Source organism: Oreochromis niloticus, linkage group LG1 (assembly GCF_001858045.2).
Source record: "Oreochromis niloticus isolate F11D_XX linkage group LG1, O_niloticus_UMD_NMBU, whole genome shotgun sequence".
Taxonomy (NCBI): Eukaryota; Metazoa; Chordata; class Actinopteri; order Cichliformes; family Cichlidae; genus Oreochromis; species Oreochromis niloticus.
The window spans coordinates 3,283,173-3,304,063 of record NC_031965.2 but is presented as its reverse complement, the minus strand read 5'-3'; the positions used below and the strand labels follow the sequence as shown (position 1 = coordinate 3,304,063).

General features: G+C 38.9%; 1 long non-coding RNA gene across 1 annotated transcript in view; it reads left to right on the top strand.

The window, feature by feature from the left end:
- Positions 1 to 1,992: 1,992 nt before the first annotated feature.
- Positions 1,993 to 20,891, top strand: part of LOC112847681 (uncharacterized) — a 43,138-nt gene continuing 24,239 nt past the window's right edge. The window contains exon 1 of the long non-coding RNA XR_003221390.1: positions 1,993 to 2,216. This is a non-coding gene — a long non-coding RNA (uncharacterized LOC112847681). The remainder of the gene's footprint in view (positions 2,217 to 20,891) is intronic.

The following is a 20,891-nucleotide window of genomic DNA, read 5'->3' as shown; positions in this document are numbered from 1 at the left end:
GTAACCTCAGTAACACAACTAGTTAATAGTGAGGTTCCAAACTGAAAAAGGGAGCTGAGTGTTTTTGGTGTTGCAGTCTTGGCATTTTGATACCAAACTACAAGCCAAGAGTAAATGCATAGACAGTAAAATACCCAGAATGGGTGCAGCAGCCAACGACTGGCCAGAAACACCAGAGGAGCGAAACACCAGCTCTTGGTAGACAGAGCAGTCGCCCGAGACAGTAAGACCAGACTAACCATTGTGTTTACTGGATTGCCTGGATTGACCACAAGAAGGCCTATGACTCAATGCCCCACACATGAATCCTGGAATGCCTAGAACTATACAAGATCAGCAGGACACTAAGAGCCTTCATTAGGAACTCAATGGGGATGTGGCAAACAACAGTAGAGGCTAACTCCAATAACAAAGTCACCATCAAATGCTGGATTCACCAAGGAAATACACTTTCTCCATGGAGAATGGAGCAGTGATCATCTCCTCTACATGGATGACATCAAGCTGTATGCCAGGTGTGAACTGGCATAGTCCTGCCGAGTCACCTGAATGGTAATAACAAGATCCAGGATATCAACACCTTTGCACTGCTGGAATAATAAGCTGACCAAAGGAGGAGATAAAAGCCACCATGCATGGAGGGTTTCACCCTGAGGCTGTATGCTAAGCAGAAGGAAGGCGGCCGGTGATTAGTGAGTGTGAGAACCACGTTCCAAATGAGGCAACAAACATCCGGAAGATAGTAACAACTCACTGCGTGCTTAGCGAATACTTCAGGCAGCAGAAACCCAAGAAAGAAGAGGAGCAAGACAAGGAACCATCATAGAAGGACAGGCCCCTGCACAGGATGTACAACCATGAGATAGAGGAAGTGGCTGATTTCCAGAAATCCTACCAGTGGCCGGAAAAAGCTCGACTGAAAGACAGCACAGAGGCACTAATCATGGCAGCACAAGGACAAACTTCTAAGTACAAGATCCATAGAGGCTGGGGTTTATCACACCAGGCAAAGACCCCAGGTGCAGGCTGTGTACAGAGTCAATCCAGCAGATAACAGCAGGCTGCAGGATGCTAGCAGGCAGGCCATACTTGGAACGCCATAATCATGGTATACAGGAACATCTGTGCCAAGTATGGCCTGAAAGTCCTGAGGTCAAAATTGGAGATGCCCCCAAAGGTGGTCGAGAATGACCAAGCTAAGATCCTGTGGGACTTCCAGATACCGACAGACAAACCAACCGAACATAGTAGTGGTGGACAAGCAGAGGAAGATGATTGTAGTGACAGATGTAGCGATATTTTACTGTTGGTATGATGCTCCTTTTCTCTCAGTTATTTATCTGCTAATCCCTTCATCCCTTGTCTTCTGCAATGTCTCCACAGGTCAGAGTGGCTGCAGACGCTGGGGGGCAACAGAAGCACCAGACCATGTGTGTTCAAGGTGTAGGCAGTCAGCATGTGTTTTCTGGGATAACTGGGTAATGGAAGTGGGACACCCTCAAGTGGTCTGGCAGAGACGTACTGTGTACCAGTAATAGGCCAGGCATTGGTAGACTCGGGCTTTCCACCAGACCCTGGTCCACCAAAACTTGGTTTGACCTGGGGCATTGCTGGAAACAAAGTGGGTAGAGGTCAGGTATATTTTTTTACTTTACTTTTCTTTACTTTTTGGAGTAATGACCCTGACAAAGAAGGGAAATACCTTCAACTTCTGTTTGTAACGAGGTGTTTTCATACTGTTTTATTGCTACTTTTGCTAGAAACACTTGTTATTATGAGCTAATAGTAAATATTTAGATAACTATAGACCATCCATCCATCCTCATCCGCTTTATCCGAGGTCGGGTCGCGGGGGCAGCAGCCTAAGCAGAGAAGCCCAGACCTCCCTCTCCCCAGCCACCTCCTCCAGCTCATATATAAGAAAGAAAAGAGTAGCAGCTCAAAATGAATATTTGAAGTTGATCCAATGTGTGTTGTTAAACAGCGGAGGAAGTGGTTGTTAAGCAATGCAAAGTAGCAGGCGAAGTGGGTCATTCCTCTTGCTGCCTCTGCTGCTCTTTGGCTGTGCTGTGGAGAGGAGCTGCAGTAGAGCACCAGCACAGATTCTGCGCTCAAGTTGAGAAGTGCTCCGACACAGATGCTGAGGACTTAACTCGTGTTTATGGACCGGCATCGTTTGAAAAAGTCTGTTGTAAAATGACGCATCCCCGCTAAAGGTAAGCACTAAAAATGATGTTATCATTGTTTTTCTACACGCACAGTTATTCGTTTAAGGGGGATATCGAAAAATCACTATTCCGCAGGAAGCAGTTTGTAATTATATTTCCTAATATTAATAATCTCTCTCTCTCTCTCTCTCTCTCTATGTATATATATATATGCTACATGAGCACTTTTGAACCAGATTTTGAACCATATAAGCACAATAACCTCTTGCTATTTCTTGCGATTTAATGATTTAATAACTGTTGTCTTTCTGGCGATAATATGAGGCTGGCTTCCCCCAAAAGTTAGTTTCATAACTAATTTTTGAGCTGTTCTGCTGTCCCGTCACTGTACGGTTTGGCCCTGTTTACCGCAAGTTGGCTCTTTGTTAATCTCCCCACTTTTCTGTTCAGTTTACAAGCTCCACGGCTAAACTTCAGATCCCCTAACAGGAACACAGTCGACTCTTTTACATGTGGATGTAGTTCAAAAATTAAGCAGCTGATTGATCAATTGCTATTGCAGTCAGCTCCTGTTGGTGTTAAAAGGGTGTGACTGTGCACTGAGACAGTCCTCAGCAGTCCAGACTCTTTTATGAAAGAGATGAAACTGTTAAGTTTTATTAATTAGGATGATAATTGGGCAACAGAATGATTATTGCTGTTGTAGTATATCCACCGAATCCGCCTGAGGAGTCACAGCAGGCAGAGTTTAACGAGCTGTCAGCGCTAGATGGCGATCTTGAGCAAGACACATAAACCTGGAGGTGGTCCACGAGGCTTTCCATTGTGTATGCGGAGGTTGCGTGTCTTTGAACGTTACATCCACTGGTTGAAATAAATAGAATATTTGCATTCGGTGACGATGTAAAGTTCAAAGTCAGTAGAGAGAGTGATATATGTCAATTTAGAGCCTCACAAAGAAAATGCAAGTTCTTAAGAGAGACGCTTTTCAATTTCTGTTTTGTGTTCTGCTTTCAAGTAGTTAACATTTATTGCGCAGCTGTAGTGCTATGCAATATGTCACGGTTGGCATTTGTCACAAACATGCCCTTGCAATAATAGTAATGCAGCTTTTGACGACTCCTGGGCTCTTACTTTAATTAAATGAGTTTTACTTTTTAAGATGAGGCTGTGTGGGTGGCATCGACAGTTCAAGACCATAAGTTCTCAGAACCATGTGCAGGTCAGGGCTGTACCACTAGCACTCCTTTGGCAAGATGATAAGGTTGTAAGAAATCCAAAATGCATTTATCTAAGAAAAACAAAGTAAATGAGAGCGATGTTAGGTGGCTGCAGGCTCACTTATAGACCTCAGTGTCAGGAGCACATGGCTTGTGAGTTGCATCAATGTTTGACAGAAAGAAGAGAGCAGTGTGATGTACAGATGTAGTCCCAGTTGTCTTCGGGCTAGATAATGTTCTGAAATTTGCGATTTAAATGATCAATTCACGCAACGCTGAATTTTAAAAAGAAATAACAAAAATTTAAGATAAAAAAAATAGTATAAGAAAAATATATGAGCAAAGAGAAAACAGCCTTCTTATTATATCAAACACCTGTCAATCCACATTGTCAAAAGAAAAAAGTGCACTTTAAATAAAAATAATAATGATAAAAAACCCTCATGGGTTTTCTGTTAGATTCAAATAAAACACAAATAAAAAAAATGCCCCGAGGTCTTGTTTATCTTTTCATAGAATACATTTTTCCAGTGCAAAGCTTGACAAAATTCATTTATCAAGTCCCCCCCCCCCAAACAAACACAAAATAATTCCTTTTTGTTGCTCATCAAGCAGGTACTTCTGAAATCAATTCACTTCACTTGAATTCAGTTTCAGCGCCAACAACAGTTGGCTGAAGGCGCTTTACATTGTATGATGATATGTTTAGCTTGGCAGATGTAACACATTTTTCCACATTAACTAATACTTGCAGCTGTGTAGTAACAGTACATACGGATTTCCGATCCTCTGATTTCAGTTTCCAAATTCTGAATATTGACTTGTAAATAATGGAATGTGAAATAAGGGGGTAGGAACAGAAAAACTTCATCCCAATCCTCTTCGAGCACGAACCTTGTGTAGATATAGATATTTTCATGAAAACTTGATGTTTTGAAGTTTTTCTTTTCTCTTATTATTTCTGTTATATTTACATGTTTGATTTAAAATGATATCTATCTATCTATCTAATGCAGTCATCATATAATGTGAACTCTGATGTGCTTTTACAAAACATCTAATTTTTTCTATTTAGATTAAAGATTATTCTAAAGTTCAAATAATGTGATGAACGTTAGTTTGAAGGCTGTTGTGGGTTGATTATTTTATAGTTTTTTGAAATACTTTGGAAGAGATGGTTCAAAACCAAACCTGTTTTAAGTAAAGCCAAACCATTATAGTGGTATTTACTGTACTATGAAAAGTATTTCCCCCTTCCTTATCTCTTTTGGGATTTTTTGGATATTTGTCATACCTAAATGTTTCACAGCATCAAAGAAATGTTATTACTAAACAAAGATAACTCAAGTAAGAAATAAAGTGCAGATTCTGAATTGTGTTTTAATTTATTAAGGAAAAAAAAGCTATCCAAACCTACCTGACCTTATGTGAAAAAGTATTGGAAGTAAGTTTTGGAACGCTGAGCTCACTTTCACCAGTAACACCCACACCCGATTACTGCCAGACCAGCTGAATCAAGAAATCACTTAAAACCTGTCTGACAAAGTGAAGTAGGCTAAAAGGTTGCTAAAAGCAACTCTTGCTACAATCTAAAGAATCGACTAAGAAAGAAAGTCACTGACTATGATGAGAGCCATCATCCACAAATTTAGAAATCTTGGAGCAGTGGGGAACCTTGCCAGGAGCTGCTGGTCTACCATGGCTACTCTGTGATTGACAACTCATCCAGGAGATCACAAAAGAACACAGAACAACAGAGCAGATGACTGCTTGCAGCTGTATTAATAGGAGTCACTGATTGAGAATCTGTTCTTCAGCTCATGTCAAACAACACTTTGACTCCTCCATAGGCCGCATCTTAATAGTCCCTCAACACTGCTGCACTTGTGTTTTAGTCCCTAAATGGTAAACATAATTCCAGTGTTTAAAGAATAACAGGCTGTTGAGGGTACTGAAGTGTGTCGCCAGTAGAAAATAGTTCCTGTAGGCCAGATATCCTCCCATGCATACAAACCAAATAGTCCGCTGCGCCTTGCAATCACAATCACAGCCATTAAATACCTGATTCGGTACAGAGTATACAGCAGGAAAATCAGAGGAAGCAGTGTGCTGTTCCTCTGGGCTTTTGTGGGACAAGTGGAAGATTTTTTTTTCTTGTCCCTGAAATTCAATGATGTATGTGCATAGTGTTGAAAGTACTGTTTGTCAGTCTACTAGCACATTAAACCAGACTTTCCATTTCCATTCCTATTTTGGCACAAAATGCTTTTTATATTCATGCTCATTTTGAGAAAGGGAGAAAATACATTTACATCATCTAGCACGTCAAGCAATATTTGAAAAAGATAAACGGTTTGGGCAGGAAGAAAGTTCGAGTTTATGCACAAATGTCTTGTAAAAATTCATAAACTAGGCAGTGTTGTCCTTTTCTTTCATGCCAGCAGAAAGCCAGTTTCCTGTTACTTTATTTTGTATACTAACATTATTAGACTCTTAAACATGACCAGATAAATCAGCGAGATTATTGGTGGGATGGCGCCATGTCACTGAATTACTGTTGTGTATTTACTAGGTAATAAATTTGGCAGCAGGAGCCTGTTAAATGCTGACTTTCACCTAAGAGCTGCTGGTCGTTGGCATCTGATGTGATCTTTCCATCTTACTGTGGACAGACCACGATACTGTGCTGAAGCAACAGCAGCAGCAGCAGCTGATTTTCCAGTTTGCTGACCCCTTTCTCTAGGGAATCCTACATATTCTGTCAGATCAATACATGTAATCAGTGCTGATAAATGGGAGAACGCTAGCTGTTGTTTCTCAAGGACATGTCATATTGGAGTTCCAGCTCTTGTGGCCTGAGCTTCTTATGCTGGTTATTAGAAAAAAGATGCAGGAAAATGTAATAGCAAGTAGTGTTATATATGGTATTAGAATAACTGGTTGATTGCTAAAAGGTTTGTGTGTGGGTGTAGGGGGAAGCTATGAATTATGGAGAGAATTTGTCAAAGAGTTTGAGCTCTGTTCTCTCAGGATGAGGCAATGGCAAAACATCAGCCATGCAATTCAAATAGCTCATAAGGTGGAGGTAAAAAGGAGAGACCATTAAGGCCAGCAGCCCATCGGCTCTCAGCATCCTATTCATCGTGCAACAAAGGCCGAGCAAGCAGGAAGAAAAGCAACATGAAACATTTTTAAGTGGTTCTGCCTAGTGGGCACTTTAGAGTGGACAGGAGGGAGGGCGATGGGGCTGGCCATTACAAAGCATCATGAATTCTGTCCTTAGGGCAAATGCACGAGTAACACATTATAGACAAAACAGATGGAGAGCTCCCACGTGAAGGGAGAGAAAGAGAGCAGCGTCGTACGAGTGCAGGACAGGATAGGTCACTGAGGTTTCAGGGGTTGCTGTGACCTGGCAAATTGACACATGCTTTGAAAAATGGAACCAGTGTGTGGTTTGTGTTTGCTGAGGGCATGCAAAGGCTTTCTTGGAGAGGAGGCTCTTTTCACCAGCTTGTGATGGAAGCCACAATAGATACAGTGCATCCCAAAAGTTTCCACAGCGCTTCACTTGTTCCACATTTGTGTTATGTTGCAGCCTCATTCCAAAATGGATTCAATTAATTTTTTTACCTCAAAATTCTACATACAATACCGTGCAATGACAAGGTGAAAAAAAAGTTTGCTTGAAATTCGTTCTAAAAAATAAAAAAACATAGAAACATGTACAGCCTTTGTCATGACACTCGGGTGCATCCTGTTTCTGCTGATCTTTTGTGAGAGGTTTTTACAACTTGATTGTACAGCTCTCCTTTGACCCTGACTAGTCTCCCACGTCCTACTGCTGAAAAACATCTCCATAGTATGACACTACGATGCACCACTGACAGTTTTGCATGTCACATAATATGCTCAAGCTTTTTAATTCATCTGCAATTTTTTAAATTTTCCAGTTATTTCTAATATAGGTCTTTAAACCAAGTTTGAAAGCAGCTGTTTATTTACCGATATGTGGTCCTCACAGGTCAACCAGCACAAACATGATGTTACAGAGTAAGAATAAGATTGCTGTAAATATGAAGAATTTAAATGAACTCAGTTTTATCCCATGCAGCTTTTTACAATGAAGGCTGTAAAACTGTGATTTGCATGTGTGTACTATTCTAGGAGCTATAAGTCTTATTTTATCCAAAAGTGAGAAATTCAACCCCACGCCACTCTTGAAATAACAGATTCATCATTTGCATAGAGAAGCAGAAAAGAGTTGTATAGAGAAACAATTTTTAAAAAGTTCAGGAAGTAAATAATGGAAAAATTAAATAAAATAAACAAAAAAATAGTTCAAACTAAATGGAAAAGTAATTAACTAATTTAAAAAGTAAAATACTTGAAGAAAATTAAATTACAAATATCAATTTCTGTCACATTTATCCCTGAGATGGACTAGTGCCGTGTCCTGTCCTGTCAGTTTGGAGAGCTATCAGCTCCAGTGGAAAGTGGTTAAGCAAGTGGGTGAATTTCTGTCACATTTATTTTTGACATTTTAGATTTGGTACATACATGGATTCTTTTTTCTTTTAGGTCTTTTAGACTGTATACTAGGGGACATGAAAATGAAGAAAAGACCAAAGAAAAAGTGTAAACTGAACAAAATAAAGAAATGTGACCAGTCAAGGAAGATGTTCATTAATGTTTTGTTATGGTAAATGGACTGATCCTTAAATCGCTCTTCTACTCTCCCGGAGTGCTCAACATGCCACATTCACAGTCTTCTATGCTTTTACGTACTTGCCAACTACCATTCACACACCGATGGATGCATCGGAGAGCAACTTGCAGAAGGATATTTGGAATGCGGACCAGGGGGAGCTAAAACAGGGATCGAACCACCAACCTTCCGATCAGTAGATGACCTGCTCTACCTCCTGAGCTACAGTTACAGGTTACATGTATAGATAAAAAATACACACACAGCAAACACAAGACATCACCAAATTTAGTTTCACTTGTTTGTTTTTCCTTTTGCAGTTGTTGTTTTCAGTAGTTCTGCTGGCATGACATGGATTGTAAGCAGGCTTTGGATGGGCATTAACATGTAGCAATTACAAATATATTTTCTACTCTTAGTCCAAAATAATATGGTAGTTTGCTGATGGTTAGTCTCCATTTAGTCTCTATTTAAGGCAATAGGATTTTGGGGGAATTTTTGCCACTACTGAAATTTCAAGGTTTTTTTTTTTTTTTTTTTTTAAATAAAAGCCTGGAGACAAACAATTAGAACAACTATGTTGCTGGTAATGAATAATGACCTTGTCTGGTCTGTGAGACAAGTAAGAGCAGAGTTCATGCTGTGACCCACTGGTACACAGGGACTGAGGGGGGGAAAGGGTTTTAATTCTGCTGTTGCATAATGTACTATTTTGACTGTACATGTGGAGAGTACTGCTCAGTCACATTAGAGAGGCACTTAATTATCCTCTACATCTTAGTGTGTAGTTACTTTTTCTGTGGATTTAGCATTCATAAGAAGTTGCCGACTTCAAGCTAAACAGCTCTGCCAGTTTCCGTCATCACAGACACTGGGTGCTGGAAGCATTATAGTGGATTATACTAAATCCAGCAGAGCACAGCAAGACTTGCTCAATGTAAAGCAATCCTCTTCATTTTCTGACAGTCAACAGTCTCCGCGGGGGTTAGTTACTGGCCATTTTGTGGCAGCTGCTAACCAAACAGAACAACATGCTCTGACATGAAATTTAATCAACAGTTAGGTCCATAAATATTTGGACAGAGAACAATTTTTTCTCATTTTGGTTCTGTGCATAACCACAATGAATTTTAAGTGAAACAACTTACATGCAGTCGAAGTGCAGGCTTTCAGCTTTATTCAGTGGGTTGAACAAAATATTGCATAAAAATGTGAGGAACTGAAGTATTTTTTTAAACCCAACCCCTTCATTTCAAGGGCTCAAAAGTAACTGGACAAATTACCTAACTGAAAATAAAAGGTTCATTGGTTCAGTTGGTTGAAAATCCTTTGCTGGCAATGACAGCCTGAAGTCTTGAACTACTGGATGAACACAGATGCTGGGTTTCTTCCTTTTTAATGCTCTGCCAGGCCTTTACTGCAGCGGGTTTCAGTTGCTGTTTGTTTTTCTGGGCCTTTCTGTGCAAAGTTTAGTCTTCAACAAGTGAAATGCAGCTCAGTTGGGTTAGGATCAGGTGACTGACTTGGCCTTTTAACAATATTACACTACTTTGCATTAATAAACTCCTGGGTTGCTTTGGCTGTATGTTTTGGCTCATTGCCCATCTGTATTATGAAACACTGCCTAATCAATCTAACTGCATTTAGCTGGATTTAAGCAGACAGTCTCTGAACACCTCAGAATTCATGAGCTGTTCCACACCTTCTTCATACTTTTCTCTTGCCATCATTCTCGTAGAGGTTGATCTTGGTTTCATCTGACCAAAGAATGTTTGTCCAGAACTGTTTTTAAAAAAAATTTAAGCAAAGTCCAGTCTTGCCTTTCTGTTCTTGAGGCTGATGAGTGGCTTGCACCTTGCAGTGAACCCTCTATATTTACTTTCATGCAGTCTTCTCTTTATGGTAGACGTCACTTGGATATCTATATGTCTACCTCCTGGAGAGAGCCTTTCACTTGGTTGGCTTTACCTGTTGTCTTCTGTGGATGGCCAAGGGTTTTTCTGCGTTGCTGAGTTCACCAGTGCTTTCTTTCTTTCTCAGGATGTACCAAACTGTAAATTTTGTCAGTCCTAATATTGTAGCAGTTTCTCTGATGCGCTTTTTTCTGTTTTCACAGTTTAACGATAGCTTATTTCACCTGCATGGAGAGCTCCTTAAAACTGCACGTTGTCTGTTCACAATAAAATCTTCAAAACGCAAGCACCACACCTCAAATCAACTCCAGGGTTTTTCTCTCCTTAATTGATAATGACATAACAAAAGAATTGCCCAAACCTGCCTACGAAATAGCCTTTGAGTCAATTGTCCAGTAACATGCAAGCACCACACAGAAAAGACCTGACTAGGTGGTTGAATCAAACCCAGGACCTTCTTGCTGTGAGGCAACAATGCTAATCACCACACCGCTCAATATTGATCGTTATTGATAATTTTTTAAAAAAGTAATCTGAAAGTAACTAGTTATCCTATAGTCATAGCTTAGTTCATTCAGTACCCCCAATGATGATATGCACACCTTTTCATGATGAAAGCCATTTTTGAACGTGTTGCTCCTCCTTTGGCCTGGATGACTCTGATCACCCGTCTAACTGGGCCATGAAAGTGTGCTGGGGAAAAAAAAATCATCTGAACAAAAAAAATATTTTAAAATACATTTACTATTTACAAAGAAATTGATTCAAAAAGTAAATACTGACCAATCATTCCCAAAAATGAAAAAACATTGACATTTAACTTCAATCTGCATTGCTACCTCTTCATGTTGGAACAGTGCAGACCATCTGTCCTTGAAATCCTCTATGCCAGGTTCTTCATTCACCACCTCCTGACGCCTGTAGGCAAATGTACGAGCCATTTTTGTCTGCAGTGTCATTGTTTCTCCTTTTGATTGCTGTCAAGAGTTCAAGTCTCCTTTTCCATTCCTTCTTGTGTTTCTCCCAAAGGAAAGGATGGATAAAAGTTGGCTTCAGCTCATCTTGGCTTCTTTATTTTTGCTGCAGGAAAAACAGAAGCACTAGCTTTGGATTTAACCGAGTTCACAGACAACTCTGGACATCCTTGTGATTTCAGTAGAGTCCTGTAAGTTCCCATTTTGTACTTCAGCCTCTGTTTCCACAAAGTGTAATTGTTTCTTTTTACTAATCCCAGGCTTAAATGCATTGCAAGTGTCAAAATGTTTTTTTGTATTTATGACTTTTGAAGTTTTCATAAATATTTGTTTTATAAGCACAGTCCTTGAATAAACATGTGACAGTTTCCTTATTCTTCAGATGTTGAAATATATGTTGAAAAAAATTCTCTCTCATTGGAAAGTTGATTATAATCACAAATGCAGCATGTGACTCTGGTTAGGTCTTTGGTAACTGGTTGTTGGATTGGATGATTTCTTGATAAATGGCTCAGTAAGACATTCCAGGTCTTGAATCAAGATGCACAACTTAAATAAGTGCATGGATACAAACGGCCCCGTCTGTAATGTCTGTGATTTAGTTTGTTCTGCTGGAGCAATTCAGATCTTCTGGAAAACCTCTTGCAGTATCTCCACATGAAGTGCAACACTAGAAGGATAAGAGAGGGACTTTGTTACCTGTATGTTGATGAATTTGAATGCATCCTGGAAAAAATAAGATCATGAAACAAATACAGAGACAGAGGAAATTTGGAATGTGTCTTCAGGCTTGGTTATATATATAGCTTCAGAATGCATTTTTACCACAACTATTTCATTATGTATTTAATACCCTAGTCAAAAGTTTTATGTTCAGTAATTAAAAAAAACTATTACAATGACTAATTTTAAATCAATGTCTTATATTATTCCTATTGCAGGTGATAGTTTTACATATGTGCTCTCATTTTATGGTCAGAAAGGACCATAAAATGAGATTTAGGAGGTAAAACAAACACTCATTGGACATCTCCTTAATTTAAATTTAAATCATGTAATGCAGTTTTCATGGAGAATTTCTCAACAGAATAGCTGCCATTAATGAATAAAGGGACGTACTGATTACTATGTGCTGTGGTGCTTTGAAAGCACCTTGATATTATTTATAAAGTGAATATCTGACAGAACTTTGTTGATATATTTGCTTTCTTTTGCTTTAATGTTAGCAGCAGGGCTGCTAAAACCTACTAATTATGACTAACGATCTTCAGAGGTTTAAAATGCTTGTGGATCTGCAAACATAGATGTACAATCATTTAATAAGGATGGTGACAACATCCTGGCAGCATTAAAGGGTTTGCTTAGATTAAGTTACAGATTAACTGTTTTCTTTGAACTTAAGATCTAATTTGTGCAATTAGCTTGTTGTACTTTTGAAAAGAAGATTGTATATATGAAACCATAAACATTTTATATTATAAATATACTTGCTTTTTTTAAAACCTGAAAATAGCAGTCATGTCTCTATTAGGTCATCAGGAATCAACAAAAGCTATTTCTGTAGAAAACTATATACAAAGTTATTTTGCCCTATATGTGTTATCTATACATCAAAATGTAGCCATCATTGTCCTCTTTCATCCAGTGTTATTCTCACTGAGACAGGATTTACAGTTCCTGTCACCAAAGCAGAGCCTCCTCCGTTCGCCATAGAGGACAATGTTAAAACAGCTCCCAAATTTCAGCTGAAAACCAAAGTGGCAGGCTGTCATTACACTGTCACCACGTCCATATAATAAACTATTAACATGAAAGTTGAGTATTTTGTGGACTGGAAGTTGCCGTCATTCACGGTAAAAGAATTTTTTCGATCCGACTTTGAAACTGCCGGCTCAGAATTTATCGATTCACATTGAGCTTATTTCAGGTCTTTTTCTCTCGTACTGCGTTGATCTGAGCACTTCTTCATTTTGATGAGCTTCAGCTCCAAGTTTCGCTTTTTTTTGTCTAGAAAAAATTTCAGCAAATTAAGTTTAGATACTTATTTTAGGTACTTTTTTTAGGTACTTTTTGGGCTTTATTGAGCACATTTTTAGTTTTTGGTACTCTTGCTTTTTCACACGTAAGCTGGCTGATATTTACGCGTATTCACCAAGTTCACTTTTGTATATTTTACATATTTTTAAGCATTTCAGGCAAAATCTTCAAATTTTCACATTCACGTTGCATTTTCACTATAATGCTTACTCGAGTTCTTCTTATAATTGAATTTTGTCATAGTTAAAGTTATCATTCTCATTCAGTTTTATCACTTTTGGTTTTTCTGCTCCTCTTGCATTTCCTGTCTCTAGTTCCGATTTTATTTTGATAGTGTTTTACCTCTAGTGTTTAGCTTTACTTCCTTCCTTGCCTCATTGTGTCGATCATCGACGCCTGTATTAGTTTGCCCACAGCTGTCTGCGCTTCCCTCCTTACCTTGTGCGTTTAAGTAGCCTCAGTTTATCAGCGTTCTGTCGATGTGATGTCTGTTGTTTGTTGCTGGTACTTTAATTGTGTGTTTGGTTTTCTGGGTCTTTGGATTTGTTTTACCACCATTAAAGGTGAGCTCTTTGTTTATTCAGTCTGTCTTTAGAGTCTGCATTTGGGTCATCATCCACCTGCACACAATGATAAAAGCTTCTTGAGGCAACTGTTGTTGTGATTTGGCTCTATATGAATAACACTGAATTGAATAATAGAAATGCACAAATCTGAACATGTCTAAAGACTTAGGTGTTCAGAAATCCACTCCAAAGTAGTTGATGTGCTGAAAACATCACAGCAAAGGCACAAGATGAATTTTAGCAACAGCAACACACCTTGAGAAATGTCTACAGATTTCTGTATTCGTATTTCTTGACCAAAACAAACAAAAACTTAATAAGAACATGAAACAACGATGTTGAAAGCAGCATTGTGTAATGTTTTAGTTTCCTACAGTTTTAATATATTTTTAATTGATTGTTGAAATAAATGTCTTTAATTTGTTAGACAGCAATTGCTTGAAAGAATTATCAGTGCTGCTTACCTTCCATCACATTGCTGTCCTTTGAAACCTCAGCTGCATTTTCTATTCTATTCATTAGGTAGGAAATTAAATTGACCATAACCTTAGCTTAGGAAGGCCTTTTCAAGCTCCGCCACAATCCTGTCAGATGGCTCAGTTTATTCGTCTACATCCAATTACCAAATCTCATATAGAGTGAACTAGGCCTGGCTGATGTGGAAAAAAGAATGCTATCAATATTTTTAGGCTCAAAGACCATATCATCTCTGTTTTCTATGATGCATAATACAAAAATGTAATTGCTTAGATCATTCTTTTCGAAGCAGCTTGTTTAGGGCAGTTTCGGGAGAATTTAGTAAAACCATTTTATATGTTTCTTTTGGATGTTTAAAATAAGAATTTCCCTGGGTAACCTTGTCACTGACGTTTTTATATTTCTTTGAAGTGCGTTAATAGAGTTTATGGTCCACAGTTGACGTGTTACCTGCAGTAGATGACTGCAGGCCTTACCCCCGATGATTATTAGCACCTACAGTACAATACACTCAGAACATTTTGACCATGTTAGCTGCTGTCAAACTGCTTTTTTCCAAAAACAAAGTGAAGGTATTGCACTACACCGGGCGTGTTACTGTGTAAATTTGTTTTTTTATTAGTTTAAAGCGTTAAACAACCAATCCTTGTCCACCATCAAACAAAACTCTTTGCCAAAGTCAAAAGGATGTTGTTTCCACAAACTTCATCTTTTGTTGCCACATGCAATTCTAACATTAACACAGCTACAGACTTCAAGTTATTATTCTTCTTAAACTAGCACCCTGCCACTTGCATGAAAACTATTGATTTATTTCACAATTCAGAAATTACAATATCAAAATAGAGAGTAAAAACACATTATCACTAATCAACAATGTCTGATGTTTCTGCAAAACATCAGACATTTCCTACAAAGGGGTTTTCCTATTTGGCTTCTAGTTTAATTACTTCAACATTTCAGTTCACCTTTTTCTTGTTCTTGTTCTGTTTGTTCTGTTTTAGGCTTGAACAAGTGTATAAAAGTCAGGTACAATGTTTACTGGACAGGTGATTGTCACTGAGTCACTGAATCCAATGCAGTTGCTGAACTGATCATCAGTGTGACCACCTCTATAATAGCAGAGGTTCTGTCAGCTTGCTGATCTTAAGCATGCAAATGTTTAATGCAAAAATCTTCCCGAGAGTGGATGTCAGAGCAAATTCTCTCCAAGGTCAGACTGTCCAATGCTCAGACAAATTGCAAAAATCCCAAGAGCTACCTCTCAGAATCTACAGGCCTCAGTTGGCAAGTTAAATGTGTCATGACCCTCCCACTCAAGAAAGCCATGGCCTGCTATTATTGACTGGCTGGTGTTTGATTTCAACCAGGCACCCCTAATACTGGAAGGTCTGGAGCTGTCTCTGTTTAAAAAGTTCTGATTTCTGAATCCTATGAGTATTACCCAGCACGCAGGGACAGGTAGACAGGACAGAAGACATGCTGTGGAAGAGAGCCAGAGATTAATAACAAGTATGATTCAATGCAGAGAGGTCTATTAACACATAGTGAGCAAGAAAGGTGGTTGAAGAAGAAATACTCAATGCATCATGGGAAGCAGCCTACCCCTATTGTAGCATAACTAAGGAAGGATTCAGGGTCACCTGGTCCAGCCCTAACTATATGCTTTAGCAAAAAGGAAAGTTTGAAGCCTAATCTTGAAAGTAGAGATAGTGTCTGTCTCCTGAATCCAAACTGGAAGCTGGTTCCACAGAAGAGGGGCCTGAAAACTGAAGGCTTTTAAATACTCTAGGAACAACAAGTAAGCCTGCAGTGTGAGAGCGAAGTGCTCTAATAGGGTGATATGGTACTACAAGGTCATTAAGATAAGATGGGGCCTGATTATTTAAGACCTTGTATGTGAGGAGCAGGATTTTGAATTCAATTCTGGATTTAACAGGAAGCCAATGAAGGGAAGCCAAAACAGGAGAAATCTGCTCTCTCTTTCTAGTCCCTGTCAGGACTCTTGCTGCAGCATTTTGGATCAGCTGAAGACTTTTCAGCGAGTTTTTAGGACATCCTGATAATAAAGAATTACAGTAGTCCAGCCTGGAAGTAATAAATGCATGAACTAGTTTTTCAGCGTCACTCTGAGACAGGATATTTCTAATTTTAGAGATGTTGTGCAAATGGAAGAAAGCAGTCTTACATATTTGTTTAATATGTGCATTGAAGGACATGTCCTGGTCAAAAATGACTCCAAGGTTTCTCACAGCATTACTGGAGGCCAAGGTAATGCCATCCAGAGTAAGAATCTGGTTAGATGCCATATTTCTAAGATTTTCAGGGCCGAGTACAATAACCTCAGTTTTATCTGAATTAAGAAGCAGAAAGTTAGCGGCCATCCAGGTCTTTATGTCTTTAAGACATTCCTGTAGTTTAACTAATTGGTGTGTGTTACCTGGCTTCATGGATAGATAGAGCTGCGTGTCATCTGCATAGCAGTGAAGATTTATGCTATGTCTTCTAATGATGCTGCCTAAGGGAAGCATGTATAATGTAAACAGAATTGGTCCTAGCACTGAACCCTGTGGAACACCATAATTGACCTTAGTGTGTGAAGAGGACTCTCCATTTACATGTACAAATTGGAGTCTATTAGATAGATATGATACAAACCACTGCAGCACAGTACCTGTAATACCTACAGCATGTTCTAATCGCTCTAATAGGATATTATGATCAACAGTATCGAACGCAGCACTAAGGTCTAGCAGGACAAGCACAGAGATGAGTCCATTGTCAGAGGCCATAAGAAGATCATTCGTAACCTTCACTAAAGCTGTTTCTGTGCTGTGATGAGCTCTGAAACCTGACTGAAACTCTTCAAATAAGCCATTCCTCTGCAGCTGATCTGTTAGCTGTTTGACAACTACTCTTTCAAGGATTTTTGATATGAAAGGAAGGTTGGAGATTGGCCTATAATTAGCTAAGACAGCTGGGTCTAGAGATGCTTTTTAAGTAACAGTTTAACTACTGCCTGTGGTACAAAGCCAATTATTAGAGATAGGTTGATCATATTGAAGACTGATGATGAATTGTGAGATGTTCTGGCTTTATGGAGGGCTTTTTTATAGAGCAGCAAACTATTTTTCCAGGCTAAATGATGATCTTCTAAATTTGTGACACACCATTTCCTCTCCAGCTTACGAGTTATCTGCTTTACGGTGTGTGTTTGAGAATTATACCACGGAGTCAGGTACTTCTGATTTGAGGCTCTCTTTTTCACAGGAGCTACAGTATCCAGAGTCGTATGTACTGAAGAGGTAAAATTATTAACAAGATAATCGACCTACTGTTATGAAATCTATTCCCACTGCTGTGTAATCCATTATTGTAAATTTAAATGTTATTAGGAAATGATTAGACAAGAGAAGACTTTCAAGAAACCCTGTTAAATGTTCCGTTTCTATGCCATATGTTAAAAGAAAATGATAATATTAATATTAATAATAATAATCACATAATCAAATCAGTTGAATTATACTTATCTAATGAACTGCTCTGAGAAAATGCTGATTTTGTTCTGATCTTTGAGAGACGAGAGGTTGAGGAGAGAACGGACACATCATATAAGATAAGAAACTCTTATCTCTGTGGTCCGTGCTGATATAATCCAACAGGAGAGCAGCATCCCCTGGAAATTCAATCCCCCAGGAATATAGCAGAAATCCAAATCTTCTCAAAATTATAATCCACAGGAAAACAGTGGAAATCCAAATCCTCTTGAATGCCTCTAACACGGCAAAAAAGCCCAAAAATATCAAACCAAATTATAAGTCCAGGCTGTGGACAGCTGTTGATCTCTCGCTTTCTCCTGAGCTCATCTTCTGAGATGACGTCTGGCTGCCGCTATAACACAGTTTCCCGGGTGAGATCATTATCCATCTCATCGTTCTAGATGTATAGAAATCCACGTCTGCTGGCAGATTTACAGCTGCACCCCTCTGGACCTCTTCCTTTGCTGCGTTATACTTTTCTTGAACCATGGCCTGTATGATATCCTATGTATTAATACTGCTACTACCTTTTTACTAGTGTACTACTTACTTTACTTTACTTTCATACACATTTTTTTTATGGTTATACTAACACCAGCATCATATATATACAACACATGCTTGTCTTGTTGGAGGAGTCTAGGCTCATTTTTGACTACTGTGAAAAATTCAGAATCTTTAACAGTCATGTGAAGTCTCATCATGTTTCCTGGTACCTACAGAGATGCAACGTTATTTCAACAAGTACACTGCCACAGTGAGGAGTATTGTTTTAACGAGTGGAGGGGTCATATGATTGTTGGGTTTTTCTCTGTATTTATTATTGTGCTATCTACTGTACAATATAAAGCACCTTGAGGCGACTTTTGTTGTGATTTGGCGCTATATAAATAAAATTGAATTGAATTGAATTGAATATATTAAATGGCATGTGAGGTGGCTGTTATTCATTCTAATGGCATGCACAGTAGTGCTCCAACATACAAGTTGTTGTTGTTGCTGTAACATAGCTCTGTCTGGCACAATTGACGTTTTACTTTCATCAGTAGCGTTGTTAGGAGGATGTCTGTAGCATTTCCTTTGTATGGGATGTACAAGTAGTAGTATGTTTTGTGAATGTTATCGAGGTTTGACAGGAAAAAAAGCCTCTTTTCTCTAAAAAGAAGGTGACAGCACGGCTTGGATTTGCAAAATTGCATCTGAATAAACCATAAGACTTCTGGACCAATGTCCTTTGGGTGGATCACGCCAAAGTAGAGGTGTTTTTGGTGAAAGCCAAACTAAGCACATACTAGCTGTCAAGCACAGTGGTGGAGTTGTGAGGATTTGGAGTTTTGTAACCACAGGATCTGGGCTCTTGTGGTCCTCCATAGACCAAGGCCTTGTCTCTTTCTAAAGCTTGGCAGAAATTGGGTCACGCAGCAGGACAGTGATTCCAGGCACACCAGCAAATCAATGACTCAAAGTCGAGACTGCAACTTGGCTGACATGCAAAGAATCGTGCATGAAAAATGCTTTCAAACTTAAATAAGCTGAAGCAACATTGTAAAGAAGAGGATCCAAAAGTCCTCCACAGTGATGTGACAGACTGAAATTGCTGACAAAGGTAGTTCTAAAAACTTTTGGTGTACAGTGTTCCCTCGCTATGACGCGATTCACCTTTTGTGGCCTCGCCACGGGTTACGGATTTTTGTGTGTGCAATTTTGCATGATTTTTTTTTTTTACAGCGCATTGTGTTCTGTGTCCTGATCAGCTGTAGACCATTGTCAATCAATCTCTGTGCCGTGTCTCCTGTACAGTACAGAATGCGTTCATCTTGTCAAATTTACATAAATCTAGCAGTGTGACTCTGAAGTGCTGCACTGTATGTTTGTAAGTTTTCTCCCCAACAAACAACAATGTCGACGAAACGTTTTGCACCATCAAAGGCTCCTGCGGTAGGAAGATGCTAACCATCGCACAAAAAGTCGGACTTCTGGACATGCTAAAGGAAGGTAGAAGTTACTGCATTTTTCAGATTATAAGGCGCATTAAGTGAAGCAAAACCATCAGATAAGTTAAACTTTACTCAACTCATTATTTTTGCTTCCTCTACTTCCGTACCACTGATTCATTGATGTTTAATTCTCTGGCAGCTGCTCTATTCCCATGTTCTGGACCTGAAAACAGGTTTGATCTTTGGTTTCGTTCTATAATACTGGACTTATTTTTCTACGAAGGTTTGAACTTTGAGAGTTTAAACAAGAGAGAAAAGTGTGAAAATGTTCGTGCCTGTCTAAGAAAAGTGTATAAAGTGTGTAGTGAGGGGTTTTACAGCCTTAAAACATCTATAATAATTGTAAAAAATAAAGTTGGCTACTTCGCGAATTTCACCTATCGCGGGTTATTTTTAGAACGTAACTACCACGATAAACGAGGGACCGCTGTACTTGTTTTTTACAGGACTCCCAACACTTTCTTTTTCACTGTATGTATGTTTTGAAATAACATCAGTATACTGTAAAATATGAACATATCGCCAGCAACTCCTTTCGTCATGCTGTGTCTCATGTCATCAGTGTTATATTGTTGATACTTGTAGCTGCCTGCTCTCTTCTATCTAGAGGTCTTACTGCTCTCTCTACCTCTGGTTTTCCGTGCATGCACGTGGAAAGGCGTGATGCTGTGCTCTACCATAGCAGAAACATCTAAATATAAATTACATAGGCTGGAAATGAATAAATCTTCTATAGTTGACTATAGTGATCTTAACTGATGATTATTTTTTATTCATATAAATATGAATAAAAAATAATCATTTTAGCTTCTTTTTTGACGTTTGTTTTAACAGCCTGCAGCTACATATGTGATCTGGATGAAAGGCAGACTATATCTCTCACTACATATGGGTGGTGCTGAAACTTGAAGCTGCACTTTCAAATACTGGATAATTTTTCCAAAAGATTAAGACAAGGCCAAATTTTAACATGAGGCCAAGACAAGTACTTTGTAAACTCCTGCCATATGCTTTGACAGCAGAGCCATTCAGAAAGTTTAAACTGAGATAGAGCTGAAAACTCTGCAGTGACTCTGTGAGTAAATTTAGCGATACGGACATTATTATGCAGAAAGTGCATTTCCCATTAAAGAAATCCCACAGTCTGTCTGAACTTGACCTAACTCTTGTCTTTCCATCACAGGACACACGCACACAAAATAACTTCAGGGTTTTCTTTAATCCCAGTGCCCTCCATTCATTTCTGTGACGATCAATTATTAGCCAGTTTATCTCAAGTGGACCGTCCTTCG